Here is a 17,609-nt window from a genome sequence, read left to right as displayed (position 1 = left end):
TGTGCTATTGCTCTCGCAGGATCTTCTCGATCTTTTCCTTGATGAGCCCTGAAATTCTCAAACTCACTACACCACCCCAAAACATAATGGCTTAAAGCAATAACAGCATCTATTTGGGTCAATTTACAGTTTGGAGTAGCTTATCTCCGAACTAAGTGGCGCCAGCCAGAGACGTTCCACCAGAGGTCCCCTTCCAAGATGGCTTCGTAATTCAATTCACGTGCTCCTGTACTTCCTTCTGTCTCTCCACGAGGTGTCTCCTCGTTGAGGGCCTTGCCACGTGACATGGTTTTCTTTACCACATAGTAGTCTCAGGGTTGTCAGTCTTATTACATGGTGACTGGCTTCCCTAAAATGAGCATTCCGAGAGGCCCCCAGGGGCTCTTTATGACCTAGTCTCAGAGTTCCCAGAATGACCCTCAAACACCTTCTGTTGATCAAAGAAATCACTAAAAACAAGTTCAACTCAAAGGGAGGGGAACTAGACTCCACCTCTCAATGGAAGAAATAACAAAGAATTTATTGCCATCTTTAATTTATCACAGTGATTTTTAAATTTTCAATGTTCACTGAGTAATACAAACTAGAATTGCTTATACTTCTACATGGGGGTTGGCGAACTACAGTCTGTGGTGTGGCCCACTGCTTACTTTTGTAAATAAAGTTTTATTGGAACATAACAACACCTATTTGCTTACATATTGTCTATGGCAGCCTTTGGGCTACAACCACGCAGTGGAGTAGTCACAATCAAAACCCTGAAACCTGCACAGTCTAAAATATTTGTCATCTGGTCCTTTATAGGATCAATTTGCTAACGCTTGCTCTAACATGTAATTATGTAATAAGCTAATGCTTGATTTGAATTGCTTTTTAAAAGTATACTTGTTAACCACAGAAACTCCTTAGGAAAGTTTATCTTAGGAGCCAACCACTTCCGCACTGCCATAGGTGCACACGGAGTTCCTTCTGGGAGCAGCGGTCGGTCAGCTTTGCCTGTCACCAACACACGGTGTCAACAGTTGTTCTGTTCACTTTAGTCTGAACTACTGTCCTTGTGCGTTTACCGTGTGTTTCCTGAATGCATGTTTAGCTTCTTTTTTTTTTTTTTAAGGTTTTATTTATTTACTTGAGAGAGAGAGCAAGAGGGAAAGTGGGGGTAGAGCAGAAGGAGAGCGGCAAGCGGACTCCGCGCTGAGCTTGGAGCCGAACATGGAGCTTGATCTCACGGCCCTGAGATCATGACCAGAGCCAAAATCAAGAGTCCCCACGCTCAACCCGCTGAGCCACCCAGGCGTCCTGTGTGTTTAGTTTTAAAGTGTTTTCAATCAGTAGTTACCCTGTTGTGACCAGTAAGTACAAAAAAAGCAATCAGTGTGTTAAAAGGGCAAGTAACAAAGGTGCATATTTATGACAAAGAGTAAAAATAATTTCAAAAAGTGAAAGTGATACAAAAGCACACCTGTTAATTTGTGCATGTGGGATGAATTTGGAGAAGTCTAGACGCCGAGGAAGTAAGAATGAATCATACAACATAGGAAAAGTGCTCTGCCTCTCTCATTGACGATAATTAGCAGGCAAAGTGTAAAAACGACACAACGGCAACACATACTTGAGGCTACAGGAGCCATCTCAGAGCCTTCTATCTGTTATTCTAACATCTGACCAGGAGACAGTGTTTGCAAATTCGAAGGCCAAGTAAGCACAGGAAAAGGATGGTCTTGAAATTTCAATTTGAAATATATCAAAGAAAGATATAGTTGAATATATCCTTGAATATATCAAAGAAAGACCTAGTTGCATAGGTGCAAGTTCCCTCTGAAACCCGCACAGTATCAAAGTGAGACGAGTGTGAAAACCACAGAAATAATTCCTTACTTTTGCAGATATCAACAGGGAGGAAAATCTCCCACCTCAGGAGACTTCCAGGAAGATGAAACCGCTCTTTTTTGAGGGGTGGGAGAGGAGGGTTCTGACAGCATAAATGGGACGAAGGAGGAAAAAAGAATGCCCACTTTCCACCTGCAAAAACCCATCGACTCTCATTTGGTGAAAGTCCTTCCATGAACTAAGAAGCTTTTTACAAAAAACTTGGTCAATATTTAAAAAATATTTTTTCTGATTTCTGAGTTCCAAGTCCTGCAGTTGAAAGATACCAGGAAACAGACAAGCAAAACAGCCCCCACACTCAAATGTGTGATCTAGCACTTTCTTTTTTTTTATAATAATTTTTTATTATGTTATGTTAGTCACCGTACAGTATATCCTTAGTTTCTGATGTAGTGTTCCATGATTCATTATTTGCGTATAACACCCAGTGCTCCATGCAACATGTGCCCTCCTTAATACCCATCACCGGCCTATCCCATTCCCCCCCTCCCCAAGCCCTCAGTTTGTTTCCCAGAGTCCACAGTCTCTCATGGTTCATTCCCTCCAGTGAGAATGGCAAAAATTGACAAGGCAGGAAAGAACAAAGTTGGAGAGGATGTGGAGAAAGGGGAGCCTCTTACACTGTTGGTCGGAATGATCTATCACTTTCAACCCAGTGACTTCCATCAACACATCAACTTGCATTGCAAACCGTGGAGTAAACTTTTGATATAATTTGTGATTCATTGTGATGGTGAACTTGGCTATTATAAAGACTTTTATAAATTGAGATTTTTCTCAGATCTACAAAACCAAAATAAGATACAGGAATATGTTGAGAGCTGAAGACTTTCTGTGTCTACCGTGATACTCCCTTCTCTTTCCTTTTGTCTGCATCAAAATAGCCTCACGGTTTTTATTGATTGACTTTATCACAGGTTCTCATAAAATACTAGCTTTATCTGTTTTTGTTTTTTGCCTTTTTTATATATGGGGATTCCACATAAGGTTTCCTTGGGGGAAAAAGTGTTCTCCGGTTTAAAAGCTTGAAAATCATGACTATAAATAACAGAAACTATTAAAGATTTTTGAGCAGGAAAGTTACATAATGTAAGTGGTGTTTTAGGAATATATTAATCTGGCTGTATGTCATGTGGATTGCCCAGAGACCAGTTAAAAAGATACTGTGAACAGTGTCCTGTGAAAATAACCATTATAATAGAATAGAAAATGGAACTAAGACCTATTATATCTGTTGGAAATCATGAAAGGTATAAAACAAAGTGGTTGAAAAATTATGTTTACATACCAAATAGGCATACAGAGAGACTTTTTCACCTTCAAGCTCTATGATTTCTTCTATTTTGTGTTCAAATAAAAAATGTAAAACAAGGACAGAATGATACTGCAGAAAGTGTTCAGCTAGCTCCCTAATAAAGGAAAAAAGCACTTAGCAATTGTTACCCTACTTCATCTAAAATGCCTTTGATTGGTTTAAGAGTATTGACTAGATATGGAAGCTTCTTTGACTCAGGTTTTAATAATATAAGTTTCCCCCGGCTCCATTTTAACCTCAAAAGTATTTTTTCTTGATTTTAGAAAATTATTTTCAAAGATAATAAATATTCATTGTAGAAATATTATAGAAATGCATATAAGCAAAAAATAGAATTACTTGTAATTCCACAACCTAGATAAGGATGGGTTTGGAAGGCTATATGCTTTTTAGTGTATAGTCTCTCCAATATTATTCTCTACAGATATATACCCAATAAGCAAATAAGGTTTCAAATAAAATAGGATTATACTCTACATTCAGCTAAATGTTTCAGAAATGAGTGCCTTGTAGATTATTAGTTAAATATTTGGCAATCAGGGAATAATTATTTAATAACTATCAATAGCCAGAAATCTAACATGCAATTTTAAGCAAACTATCTTGGAATTTAAATTTAAACTGAAATTATGGTCATAAAGTGTGCATGATCTGTAAAATAAAATAAATTTCATTTGTAGCCAATCATAGGTTTTGAAGTGAAGCATTTATAAATGCCAGCCCCTTTTTGCTTCCAAATTACCTTGGCCTCATTATAGGCAGAATTTGGTATCACGTGAGTTCATCTGAGCATCTCACCACATTGGAACCTAAATGGACTTCAGGGTATGTCTATTTCATTCCAACAGATCATCACCAGTCCCGGTTTTCCAGCTGCTATCACCCAGGATATTTTTACTGTCTTAAATTCGTATCTTCTCCCTTACTGCTCCCTCCTCAGCAACAGTCATTAAAACTTTGTTTCTTGGGGCCCCTGGGTGGCTCAGTTGGTTAAACATTGGACTCTTGATTTCAGCTCAGGTCATGATCTCAAGGTCGGGGAATCGGGCTCCACACTGGGTTTACAGCCTGCTTAAGATTCTCTCTCTCCCTCTGCACCTATTCCCCTCTAAAAAAACAAAACCAAAAAACTTCGTTTCTCTCCCAAAACAAACAAACAAAGGAGGGGGAGGGGGGAGAGAGAGAGAGAGGCAAACCAAGAAATAGACTTATAAAAAATATATATATATATATANGGGTGGCTCAGTTGGTTAAACATTGGACTCTTGATTTCAGCTCAGGTCATGATCTCAAGGTCGGGGAATCGGGCTCCACACTGGGTTTACAGCCTGCTTAAGATTCTCTCTCTCCCTCTGCACCTATTCCCCTCTAAAAAAACAAAACCAAAAAACTTCGTTTCTCTCCCAAAACAAACAAACAAAGGAGGGGGGGGAGAGAGAGAGAGAGAGAGAGGCAAACCAAGAAATAGACTTATAAAAAAATATATATATTNAAGTCCTGCAGTTGAAAGATACCAGGAAACAGACAAGCAAAACAGCCCCCACACTCAAATGTGTGATCTAGCACTTTCTTTTTTTTTATAATAATTTTTTATTATGTTATGTTAGTCACCGTACAGTATATCCTTAGTTTCTGATGTAGTGTTCCATGATTCATTATTTGCGTATAACACCCAGTGCTCCATGCAACATGTGCCCTCCTTAATACCCATCACCGGCCTATCCCATTCCCCCCCTCCCCAAGCCCTCAGTTTGTTTCCCAGAGTCCACAGTCTCTCATGGTTCATTCCCTCCAGTGAGAATGGCAAAAATTGACAAGGCAGGAAACAACAAAGTTGGAGAGGATGTGGAGAAAGGGGAGCCTCTTACACTGTTGGTCGGAATGATCTATCACTTTCAACCCAGTGACTTCCATCAACACATCAACTTGCATTGCAAACCGTGGAGTAAACTTTTGATATAATTTGTGATTCATTGTGATGGTGAACTTGGCTATTATAAAGACTTTTATAAATTGAGATTTTTCTCAGATCTACAAAACCAAAATAAGATACAGGAATATGTTGAGAGCTGAAGACTTTCTGTGTCTACCGTAATACTCCCTTCTCTTTCCTTTTGTCTGCATCAAAATAGCCTCACGGTTTTTATTGATTGACTTTATCACAGGTTCTCATAAAATACTAGCTTTATCTGTTTTTGTTTTTTGCCTTTTTTATATATGGGGATTCCACATAAGGTTTCCTTGGGGGAAAAAGTGTTCTCCGGTTTAAAAGCTTGAAAATCATGACTATAAATAACAGAAACTATTAAAGATTTTTGAGCAGGAAAGTTACATAATGTAAGTGGTGTTTTAGGAATATATTAATCTGGCTGTATGTCATGTGGATTGCCCAGAGACCAGTTAAAAAGATACTGTGAACAGTGTCCTGTGAAAATAACCATTATAATAGAATAGAAAATGGAACTAAGACCTATTATATCTGTTGGAAATCATGAAAGGTATAAAACAAAGTGGTTGAAAAATTATGTTTACATACCAAATAGGCATACAGAGAGACTTTTTCACCTTCAAGCTCTATGATTTCTTCTATTTTGTGTTCAAATAAAAAATGTAAAACAAGGACAGAATGATACTGCAGAAAGTGTTCAGCTAGCTCCCTAATAAAGGAAAAAAGCACTTAGCAATTGTTACCCTACTTCATCTAAAATGCCTTTGATTGGTTTAAGAGTATTGACTAGATATGGAAGCTTCTTTGACTCAGGTTTTAATAATATAAGTTTCCCCCGGCTCCATTTTAACCTCAAAAGTATTTTTTCTTGATTTTAGAAAATTATTTTCAAAGATAATAAATATTCATTGTAGAAATATTATAGAAATGCATATAAGCAAAAAATAGAATTACTTGTAATTCCACAACCTAGATAAGGATGGGTTTGGAAGGCTATATGCTTTTTAGTGTATAGTCTCTCCAATATTATTCTCTACAGATATATACCAATAAGCAAATAAGGTTTCAAATAAAATAGGATTATACTCTACATTCAGCTAAATGTTTCAGAAATGAGTGCCTTGTAGATTATTAGTTAAATATTTGGCAATCAGGGAATAATTATTTAATAACTATCAATAGCCAGAAATCTAACATGCAATTTTAAGCAAACTATCTTGGAATTTAAATTTAAACTGAAATTATGGTCATAAAGTGTGCATGATCTGTAAAATAAAATAAATTTCATTTGTAGCCAATCATAGGTTTTGAAGTGAAGCATTTATAAATGCCAGCCCCTTTTTGCTTCCAAATTACCTTGGCCTCATTATAGGCAGAATTTGGTATCACGTGAGTTCATCTGAGCATCTCACCACATTGGAACCTAAATGGACTTCAGGGTATGTCTATTTCATTCCAACAGATCATCACCAGTCCCGGTTTTCCAGCTGCTATCACCCAGGATATTTTTACTGTCTTAAATTCGTATCTTCTCCCTTACTGCTCCCTCCTCAGCAACAGTCATTAAAACTTTGTTTCTTGGGGCCCCTGGGTGGCTCAGTTGGTTAAACATTGGACTCTTGATTTCAGCTCAGGTCATGATCTCAAGGTCGGGGAATCGGGCTCCACACTGGGTTTACAGCCTGCTTAAGATTCTCTCTCTCCCTCTGCACCTATTCCCCTCTAAAAAAACAAAACCAAAAAACTTCGTTTCTCTCCCAAAACAAACAAACAAAGGAGGGGGGGGAGAGAGAGAGAGAGAGAGAGGCAAACCAAGAAATAGACTTATAAAAAAATATATATATTTTTTTAAGTAATGTCTACCTCACTGTGGGGCTTGAACTCACAACCCTGAGATCAAGAGTTTCATGCTCTACTGACTGAGCCAGCCAGGGCCCCTGGTTGCTGATAGGCACTTGGATTTTTTAACTTGTAATGTTTTGAACTATAGAGAATAAACTGATGGTTACCGGGGGGAGGTGGGTGGGGGATGGGTGAAATGGGTGATGGGAATTAAGGAGCGCAATGTGATGAGCACCAGGGGCATATGAGAGTGTCAAATCACTGTATTATACATCTGAAACTAATATGACACTTATGTAACTAACTGGAATCTAAGTAAAAACTTTTAAAAAAACATCCAAAACTATGTTTCTCTCCTTTTCTGTTATTCTTCTTATTGATAGTCCTACCACACGAGGCTGTTGAAGTCCTAGTGATTCAATAACTGGCTCAAAATACATCATCAGTTATTGGCAGATCTGGGGCTTGACTCTTTGCTTCTACATTTCTCTCCTGGCCTATGTTCAAGGGCTCTTTCTACCATTCCTATTACCTTATACTAAAGGGCTAACAATATAAATCCTGGAAGCCCTCATTAACACAGTTCCACATACAGCACTGATTTGGGGACATGAGACTGTGTGTGGCAAAGACAAAGACTACACTTAGAAAACAACAATAACACAACAACAAAAACCTCTTTTGCATGAATCATCATAACATGTTCTGTGCCTGAATTAAAACCAGACTATACTAACCAACATCATTTTTTCAATAATCATCTTGGCAACAATCAAGAAGTTGTTGGGGCGCCTGGGTGGCACAGCGGTTAAAGTGTCTGCCTTCGGCTCAGGGCGTGATCCCGGCGTTCTGGGATCGAGCCCCACATCAGGCTCTTCTGCTATGAGCCTGCTTCTTCCTCTCCCACTCCCCCTGCTTGTGTTCCCTCTCTCGCTGGCTGTCTCTATCTCTGTCGAATAAATAAATAAAATCTTTAAAAAAAAAAAAAAAAGAAGTTGAATAACATTCTGCTTCCAAGGCTAATGGGTAACAGGTACTCTCATACACTGCTAACTGGAGGACACAAGGATCGGACCCCCATGAAGGACATTTTGGCAATATTTTTAATAGTTACAAATGTATTTACTCTTTGACCCAGCCATCTTCCTTCTGGAAATGTATCCTACTGACACATCTGCACACATCAAAATGACTTATGTCAGAGGTGATTCACTCTTGCTTTGTTTATAGACGCAAAAGATTGGAAACAATCCAAGTGCCTATCAGCAGAGGTGCGGTTAATTAAGGTATGGTACCTGCACACGATGGAATATTAGGTGGCTGTAAAGAACAATGAGAAAGAATGAGATGCACTGGTAAGGAAAGGTCTCCAGGAAGTATTGCCAAGTGTAAAACTCAAGGTGCAGAAGAGGATAAATGATATGCCACATTTCATATAAGAAGCAGAGGAAATAATAGCAGCAATTAGTACAAGTGGTTAACCACAGAGGGAGTGGAGGGGGAGGCAGATAATGGCAAGGTGGTAATAAGTCTTCTCAATGTAGACTTTTTATAGCCTTTTTTTCTTCGTTTTTTTAAAAAAAATCATTTGAATGTATTACCTATTAAAAATAAAAACTAAATAAATTTTTAGAAGAACCACATTTTTGTATCATTGTTTTAGGTAAATGAAAGATCAGGAAGAGTGCCCTAATCCTTCCTAATTTTGAATAAAAACATTGAGATTTCTTAGATGAACTTTCCTGTTACAAGAAAGAGATGAAGAAAAATATTAAAGTAATGTACTGATAAATTCCCACAATAGCTGTTTAGTAATTTGCCACTTTATGCCATTACGAATCCTAGAATGTCCTAGGTGACACTGACTTTGCTGACTTTTTTCACTTTTTTGACTCTGCCTTTTCTGACAAGAGTGAGAATCATCAAAATCTCTGTACTTTAAATACATTTATGTTACGTCTTAAAAGGGGGTGGTAAAACTATTTTTTTAAAAGATTTTCTTTATTTATTTGACAGAGATAGAGACAGCCAGCGAGAGAGGGAACACAAGCAGGGCGAGTGGGAGAGGAAGAAGCAGGCTCATAGCAGAGGAGCCTGATGCGGGGCTCGATCCCATAACGCCAGGGCCACGCCCTGAGCCGAAGGCAGATGCTTTAACCACTGTGCCACCCAAGCGCCCCAAACTATTTGAACCTTGATATAGGTAATCATTATTTTAATAAATACTAGAAAATAGAGCAGGAAAATGTGATGATGAAGCTGAGATACAGAGAATTGTCAAATATTTAGGAATTTTTTAAAAAAGCTTTTTATGCATCAGAGTAACGTAGCAATTTGATTACAAAAGATGGTCCAATTGTATGAAACAGACATAATTCCTTAACCTCAAATCATCATTTTACATGTGACCACATAGATACATTTTGCCTCTCACAATAAGACTTCTCCAGTAAGAATCGTGAGTCCTGCTTCAAAATAAGATTTCTATAATAGAGGTGAAGCAGGGAAACACAAAGATCTTAGAAGCAGAGATAAACTTTGCATTAATGTTATGTTATCAGAATTATACATTATTATTATATACATTCTTATTCTGAAAAATGAAATGAACATTAGCTGTGTGATCTTAGAAAGGTTACTTAACCATTTCTGAGATTCCTCACTTGTTCATAGGAATGATTATAATACCTTGTACATAGGGCTGTTGGAAGGAATAAATGAGAACATGGATTTGAAGGTATGTTCCAACCATGCCTTCAGTAAGTATGGCGAGTGCTCACTAAGTGGTGGCTACTGTTTTGACCTTATTTGAATGTCAACAATCTTATAAGATGGAATGTATTGGTGTTTAATATTTAGCCATATATATACATGACTACATATATAATTTATGACATAATGACATTATTGTTGTAATAACGTAGAAGAATGCTGATGATTTTCTAATTGGAAAACTGGGATATAAAATTCAATGAATACTCTGATAAAAAAAAAGCCCTGGTAAAAATAACAACAAGAAATATATAAGCGTGTTAGCAGTGGGAGTATTAGCGTACCATAGCTATTAGTGATTATCCTTTTCTTTTCCTAAATGTTTTTCGTTTATATTTTATAATTTTATAATGTTAATAAAGATAACATAGTAAACTTGGCTAGGGGCAGAAATAAAGAAAATAAATGGCCAGAAATAATAAACTACCCCGATTCAGATTATCAAGAGTCTACCCCCCACCCCACTCCCACCACACAAATACCCTGCATTATACTGTTGCAGCTGAGAGAAAAAGCTCCAGGTTTGGGTACGTAAGATGTGCTTTCAGGGGAAGAAAGTGACTACATACAAAGATGGAAGAAAATGTAGACTAGGGAGAGAGACGAAAATTGTTCCCATGTGTCAGATATTGCTGGTTGCCTTCCTGATCTCCTCTTCTCCTTAGCAACTTGGTTAGGAACCCCAACTATGTCATGATAGCAATGTGCTCTGTTAAAAATACCTTCCTAGATTCCTTTGCAGCTAGGGCTGGCCACGTGACACAGTCCTGGCCAATGACGTGTAACCAGAAATCACTTGGGGAAATTTAGTTGGCTTGTTCTTCAGGCCTTCTTCCTCTTCCTCCTTCCTGTCAGGAACGCAGACACGTTGCCTGGTGAGAGCAGTCATTTTGCAGTTGTGCTTCTTAAAGTTAAAATCTAGGCACGACAGGACAGAAATGTGTGAGTCTAGGTCTCTGCCGGCCTTGTCATGGAGCTGCACCTTCTTGGACCAGTCTTCTTATTAGGTGACATCTAAACAAATACTGAAACACGAGAAGTTTCAGTTATGCCAAAAGCTGGTCAGAGGGAAAGACTTCCTCTTTTGGACCTTGGCTTACCACAGGTGGACTCAGAGTTCAGAGGGGACCTGAAAAAGGTCATACTGACTCCATTTTTTCACTTCACATCCTTTTAGCTGTGAGCTGTGTTTTGTGTTTAGCTATGTGGGCTCTGTTCTGGAATGTCATCCAGGACCCTCTGTACTTGTGACATTTTTTTTAATGTGGAAGAATATACATGAAAAGGCCCATATGTGACATACATTCTATAACCCCCGAGTCTTTGCCTAAATATAGCCCTTGGATGGTATGTATGAATGTTAATTGGCTACGACTTGGGTTGCTTCAGGCGGAAGATGTTGTTCCACAGTGTAACACAGGAAGTAACAGTCAGTGATTTCTGCCAAATGGGGGGGGGAGAGATACACTTTCAAAGAATATTCTACCTGGAAGCTGTCTTCTTCGCCCAAATTCAGACTGGCCCTTCCCATTATTAGAACAGAACGGATACAGCACAAAGGAAATCCTGAGAGAGAGAAGTTATTCCTGAATATAAGGGAACGGCGGGTCTGCCTGTCACAGGGTGGGCGTCCTTCTGTTTCAGCCAGGAGCCGCCATATCGATGGGAGGCTGCTGTCAGCACGTTGTGCAGAATCACGACTTACATCCAGGTGTGTCTGACTCCCATGCTCCCACCACTACACCAAATGGCCTCATTCTTTAACTGATGACTATATTCAGCATGAACCTGAAGCAGTTACAGACAGGAATGGAGAATTCTCGGCATCACAACAGGAAATAGCCATCCAACACAGACCTGTGGTCTACAACAGGCCTCCTTTCAGCACAACGCAGCAGGAAGAGCACCAAGATGTCATGCAGTGTGCTACACAGTCCGGTGATACTGCAGGACCAAAACCTGCGAACGTTAGGAGAACACTCAGGTGAGGCCGAGCAGCCCCATCTCCCTTCTTCCCATAGGTACGTGTTCTTTGAGTTTGTTCCAGTCACTCCTGCTTAGCAGGAGAGGACAGAATGAGAATAACAGGCACAGTCCTTTCCACTGGATAAGTTAATATGCACAGACAGCTCAACGGGAGAGGCATCATGTGATGTGGTCATGGGGGAGCCTCACATCATTTACCAGTCAGGGTCCTGGCAGGTAACATATGGCACAATTAAATTGAGTAATTTGAAGAGAGTTTAATAAAGGGACTGTATGTGAAGACGTGGGCAAGGTTTAGGAAAAACAGGAGGGACAGAACCACACCCTGCAACCTGGAGCAGCGGGAAGCCTTCCACGCCTCTAAGTCTAAAGGGGCAAGGGAGAATGTACGGTTTGGGAGTGAGAGTGAACCTTCTGACAAGAGCTAAGTCCTTTTGGCAGGGGGAGAGGTGAAGGGGGGGAAGGCACTCATTTTGGGACAGCCTGGCTGTTGGAGAGAGTGTAAATACCCTGACTTCCTTTCTTTCCCACACTTGATTTCCTGCTGATATCTCCCTTTAGCTGAACTTAACTGGAAGCCTTTGGTCAAGGGACGCCATTGATAAAGTCTATATAGTTCAGCTTCCTAGGGCACAAAACATGGTGGGAAAAGGTGGAGAGTGGGTCCTGAAGCGCAGGCGGAAGATATCCAGCATATTCCAAATGGTTCTAAAGAAGAGACTTTTAATGAGACCACTTATGGAAATTTTAGCAAGGTTAGGAGATAGAAGAGATGATACAGTGTCAAACAAGAGGTGGTAGAGTGTCGAACACGAGGTGGAGTTCAGTGAGAACTGTAGTCGTTGTGGTGGGGGAGGGGGTGAACTGTCATCTTAGGAAAATTCAGTCCTTGTCGGGAATGTGGTCCTGAAGCAGCCAGGAAGTAGAGAAGGAATGCTCTCGCCTCTCCTATGCTCCAGTCTCATGCCAGTGCCCCCTACTGATCCAACCTAACCAAAAACCAACCGGAAGGTTCCGCCATGTAGAAGTCCCACAGGGGTCAGCTTCCCAAGACACAGAACAATGTCAGGAAGGGTGGACAATGCATCTGAAGGAGAACAACTAACACAACACCCTAATAATATAAATTATTCCCTCCATTGTATTGTTCATGTCTTCTTTTCTTTGGAAATTATTCATTCACCTGTATTGAACAAATATTCACTAAGCACCTATTATATGCCAGCCTCTCTTCTTAGCTCTAGAAATAGAGCTTGAAAAAGACAAACAGGTCTTAGATTTTTGGGAGTTTATTATACAGTGGAAGAAAGAAAGAAAACGAACAAATGATAAAACAATATATAAGATAATTTTAGATGGCGATATGTGCTATGAAGGCAACAGATGATACACTGGGAGGGAAATGATATTTTAGATGGGGGGAAGGCATGTCTTGGAGAAGGGGTCATTTGAGGTGAGACTAAAAGATAAGAAAGAGTCAGGGAAAGAGCCGCATTGGGAAAAAAACATTGCAGGCAGAGCGAAGCGCACATGCAGAGACTGAGAGCAGGGGGGTTAGTTTGATATATTTAAGGACCAGAGAAAAGGACACTAGCCGGAGCACAGAAGTAGAATTTACAGTTGGTGAGGTAGACAGGGGCCAGATCAAGGACTGCTTTGTGGGCCATGGTCAGTAAATACAGAGCAAAGCTACTAAGAGGCTTATTGTATTAGAGGGACCTATTCTGATTTATATCCTAAAAGATCTCTCTGACTGCTCCATGGAGAATGGACTGGGGGGAGGGTGTGAAGGATCAGGAGAAGAGCAGCAGGAATGGAAACAAGGGAAGGAGTTAGGAGGCTATTACAAGAGTTCACGTGAAGAATGGCCAGTGCAAGCAGTAAAATGCGATTTTACTCGGGTATTTATTATGGAGGGACAGACATCAAGACTCACTGATAGATTGGATATAAGGGGTAAAAGAAAGGAAGTGCACTTGGATTATTCCTAAGCTTTGGTTTGAACAAATGAGTGCATGGTTCGGCACTTACTGAGCAGGGAGAGGTATCAAGAGTTCCCCCATAGAAACGTCCACACAGACATAAACACACACTCCAATTTTCCCTTGGTCTCACATCTCTATAGCTATGGCTGTCTCTTTTTGCTACTTTCCATTAAATTTCTTAAAAAATGTTTTCTTTTTTTTTAATAGATTTTTGTTTATTTATTTTACAGAGAGAGACAGCCAGCGAGAGAGGGAACACAGACAGGGGGAGTGGGAGAGGAAGAAGCAGGCTCCCAGCNAATAGATTTTTATTTATTTATTTTACAGAGAGAGACAGCCAGCGAGAGAGAGAACACAGACAGGGGGAGTGGGAGAGGAAGAAGCAGGCTCCCAGCAGAGGAGGCTGATGTGGGGCTCGATCCCAGGACTCTGGGATCATGCCCTGAGCCGAAGGCAGATGCTTAACGACTGTGCCACCCAGGTGCCCCCAAAAAATGTTTTCTATATTCACCATTTCCATTCCTTTTGTCTCCTCTCACTCCATAATGTTTCCAACCATGGTAATTGATCAATATTCTTTTTGCTAACATCTTTATGTCACTAATGCAAAGGACACAAATTAATTTTAGGGTTTTGGATTACTGTATGGCTATGATGACTGATCTCAACTCTTAAGGATTGCTACTACACTGTATGGGGTTGGGGCAAATATGTCTGGGATGCAGGAGATCCTGTAGGGGTGCCTCTTAGTACTTCCATATCCTGTGACGAACTCAATGGAAAATTACATCGATCCAATACAGGCAGGGCTACTGATGGGCCAAACCCTTTAGGAATGAAGGCTTGTGTCACCCACCAGCCAGGGAACCATGAAATGCTTGTTGAGGGCAGGAAGAAGAGAGAATGAGGACTGGAAGAAGGTAGTTATACATATGAGCCTCAACCATGGGACCAGTTGCAAAAACAAAGACTGTGATAGTTTAAAATACTTCTTCCTTTCTTTATTTTTTGTCCCTCTACCATTCCTGTACCATTGAAAGTAAAATGTGTTGATAGTAATTAACCTTATATCTTAGTATTAAATTACAAGATATCAAAGGAAGAGTGGGGCTTAGATAGAAGAGGTATGAATGTCACCCAAAGATGGACAAAGGACTTTGTATTAACTTCTGGGGAGAGAGTCAACATGTTTTTTTGTTGCATAGGGAATATTTTCATCAGGTTAGGCAGAAGCATGGTTTTGTTATCANGCTTTGTATTAACTCCTGGGGAGAGCGTCAGCATGTTTTTTTGTTGCATAGGGAATATTTTCATCAGGTTAGGCAGAAGCATGGTTTTGTTATCATCTTTATTTGTAAGATAAGTATGCTCGAACAAGGAATGTATGGATACCACCTTGGTAAAGAATAGATTGGGGTAGCTTTGTGTACTTTAACTTGGTTAAGATGGAACTACATTTCTCAGAATTCCCTTTTCTGTGTGGTTTTGATGTAACATTGTTCATAAGAGGAACTTGCCTGAGATTTGGAAGGTAGATGTGAAGCTGCGGCCATTTTGTAACATTCTGAAGGTCAGTGTCGGGTACCAGGCACTGTGGCAATTCACACACACTGTCACTGCTCTGCTAGCTCACTTAGGTGTGGGACTACACCTAAGCCATTGCCCCTCCAGCTTCTCCAAGTGCACGTGCAGCTCCATGGTGAAGGGGTTACCTTCTCTTGCAGGTCTCCCACCACACTGAATTTGGGGTGGTGAGAAACAGACTCAGATTCTGGTTTACCTTTGCTGTTGTCCACATCCATCTTTCTTTCCTGACAGCTAGTCTGGATAACCTAAAGCAATTTTTGGCCTAATGCTAGATCCAGAGACATTGGCCTGCATAGACTACTCCGTTAAATTTCAGCATTGCGTGAGATCTAACCTCCATAATAAATCACTCATAATGGCTCTGCTTGTCTGGTCAAGTCCAAAACTGTATACCCTATCTGCCTGGGCATTTTTTTGAAAAACCCAGAAACAATCTAGGATCATGCAATGTGTTTAGTTGTCATGTGTCTTGTCTCATTAAGTTTTAAGGTAGTTCATTGTCCTCCTCCTCCTCTTCCTTCTTCTGTCTTTCATGACATTGACATTTCTTAATTTGACCTTATGTAGATCCTGGGCCAATTGTTTCATAAATCCTCAACTTAGATAGGTTGTTGTTTCCTCTCAATTACATTCTGGTTAAGGCTTTGGCAGGAGTACTGTGGGAGAGGTGATGTTTTCCCCTCAGTGTTCACCTCAGAACACACTTGATTCAGTGTCTCATTATTGCTGATGTCAAGTTTGATTTCTTCATTAAGGTGATGTCTGCCAGATTTCACCTTTGAAAAGGTAACTTTTTCCTTTGAAATTAATAAATAACCTACTGGATGACATTATAAAATTGTATGCATATCCTGCGCCCTGGTAATCTTTTACCTAATGATTTTAGCAGCCATTTACGATCAATCACTACTACGGAGGTTGCAAAACGGTGACTTGAAATTCCATCAGTTTTTAAAAATTAGGTGGCATTCTTTTATAAAGAAGAGGTTTCCATTCTTCTCACCCTTCTTTTTTGCTATCAGCATGAACTTATAGATTCTTTTTTAATGCCATCCATTATAGTCTATTATGTCATTTTTCATTTTTTGCTCAAAATTGTTGAAACTGTAACCTGAAGGTGTTCCTTCAAACAACCAACTGTATTAAATAATATTCTATAAATTTGCTGGAGAAAGTGTATACATCTAATATATTTAATTTTAAATTCTCAGAGTTCTGTATTATTTAAATTGTATCTTTTAATTTCATTTTGTATGATTATTGCAAATATGTAGTTTTATAGCATACAGTTTTGTATATTTAGATTATATTCATCAATCTTGTTACATTCTCATTAATTTTAATAAATTTTATCTAGATTATTTTGGACTTTCTGTTTACTCAACTATATTGTCTGAAAATAATGATAGTGCTGTTAGTTCTTTTTAATACTTACATATATCTCTTCATTTTTTGCATACTTGTACTGGTTAAGATCTCCAGTAAAATGTTACATAAAAGTAGTGCTAGCAGGCATTCTCATCTCATTCCCAATTTTAAAGAGAATTATATTAATATTTCATCATTAGAAATTTTTGCTATAGGGTTTGGTAGATACCACTACTGGATTAATGAATTCCACTTTTAACTAGTTTGTCAAGTGATATATATATATATATATATATATATATATATATATATATAATAAATGAATGCTGAATATAATTAAACATTTTTAATCTATTGAAATACTCGTGATAATCCTTCAATCTGTTACTTCTGATAAATTGTATTTATTTATTTCCTAGTGTTAGATTAATATAACTTTAGTGGGTTAAGCTTCACTTATTTATGATCTATTATCTTTTTAAAGATTTTTCTAACTATGTTCATGAGTTGAATTGACCTTTAATTTTTCTTTCCGGTAGTGTACTGATCTGTTTTCTCTGTGAAGGTTATGTTAGCCTACCAAACTGATTTGGGGGATCTTTTTCATATGTAAAACTATGTGTAAGATGAAAATGATTTATTCTTTGAACATTTGATAGAACTCACCATAAAAGTCATATGGGTCTGGGATTTTTTTGTGTGTATGTGGAAAAGTCTTTACTGATTCAAATTTCTTAGAAGAACTGTATAAGAGAACTTTTTAAGTTTTCTATTTCTTCTCTAGTCAATTTTAGTAAGATGCATTTTTTCCTAGTAATTGTCTAATTGTCTAAAATATTAAATGTATTGGCATAATTTATTTATAATGTTTTCTTGTTAACTTATTAAGACATCTAGTAATGCCTCCCTCATCATT

The sequence above is a fragment of the Ailuropoda melanoleuca genome, chromosome 10 (assembly GCF_002007445.2).
Source record: "Ailuropoda melanoleuca isolate Jingjing chromosome 10, ASM200744v2, whole genome shotgun sequence".
In the NCBI taxonomy this organism is placed as follows: Eukaryota; Metazoa; Chordata; class Mammalia; order Carnivora; family Ursidae; genus Ailuropoda; species Ailuropoda melanoleuca.
This window is presented reverse-complemented; position numbering follows the sequence as displayed.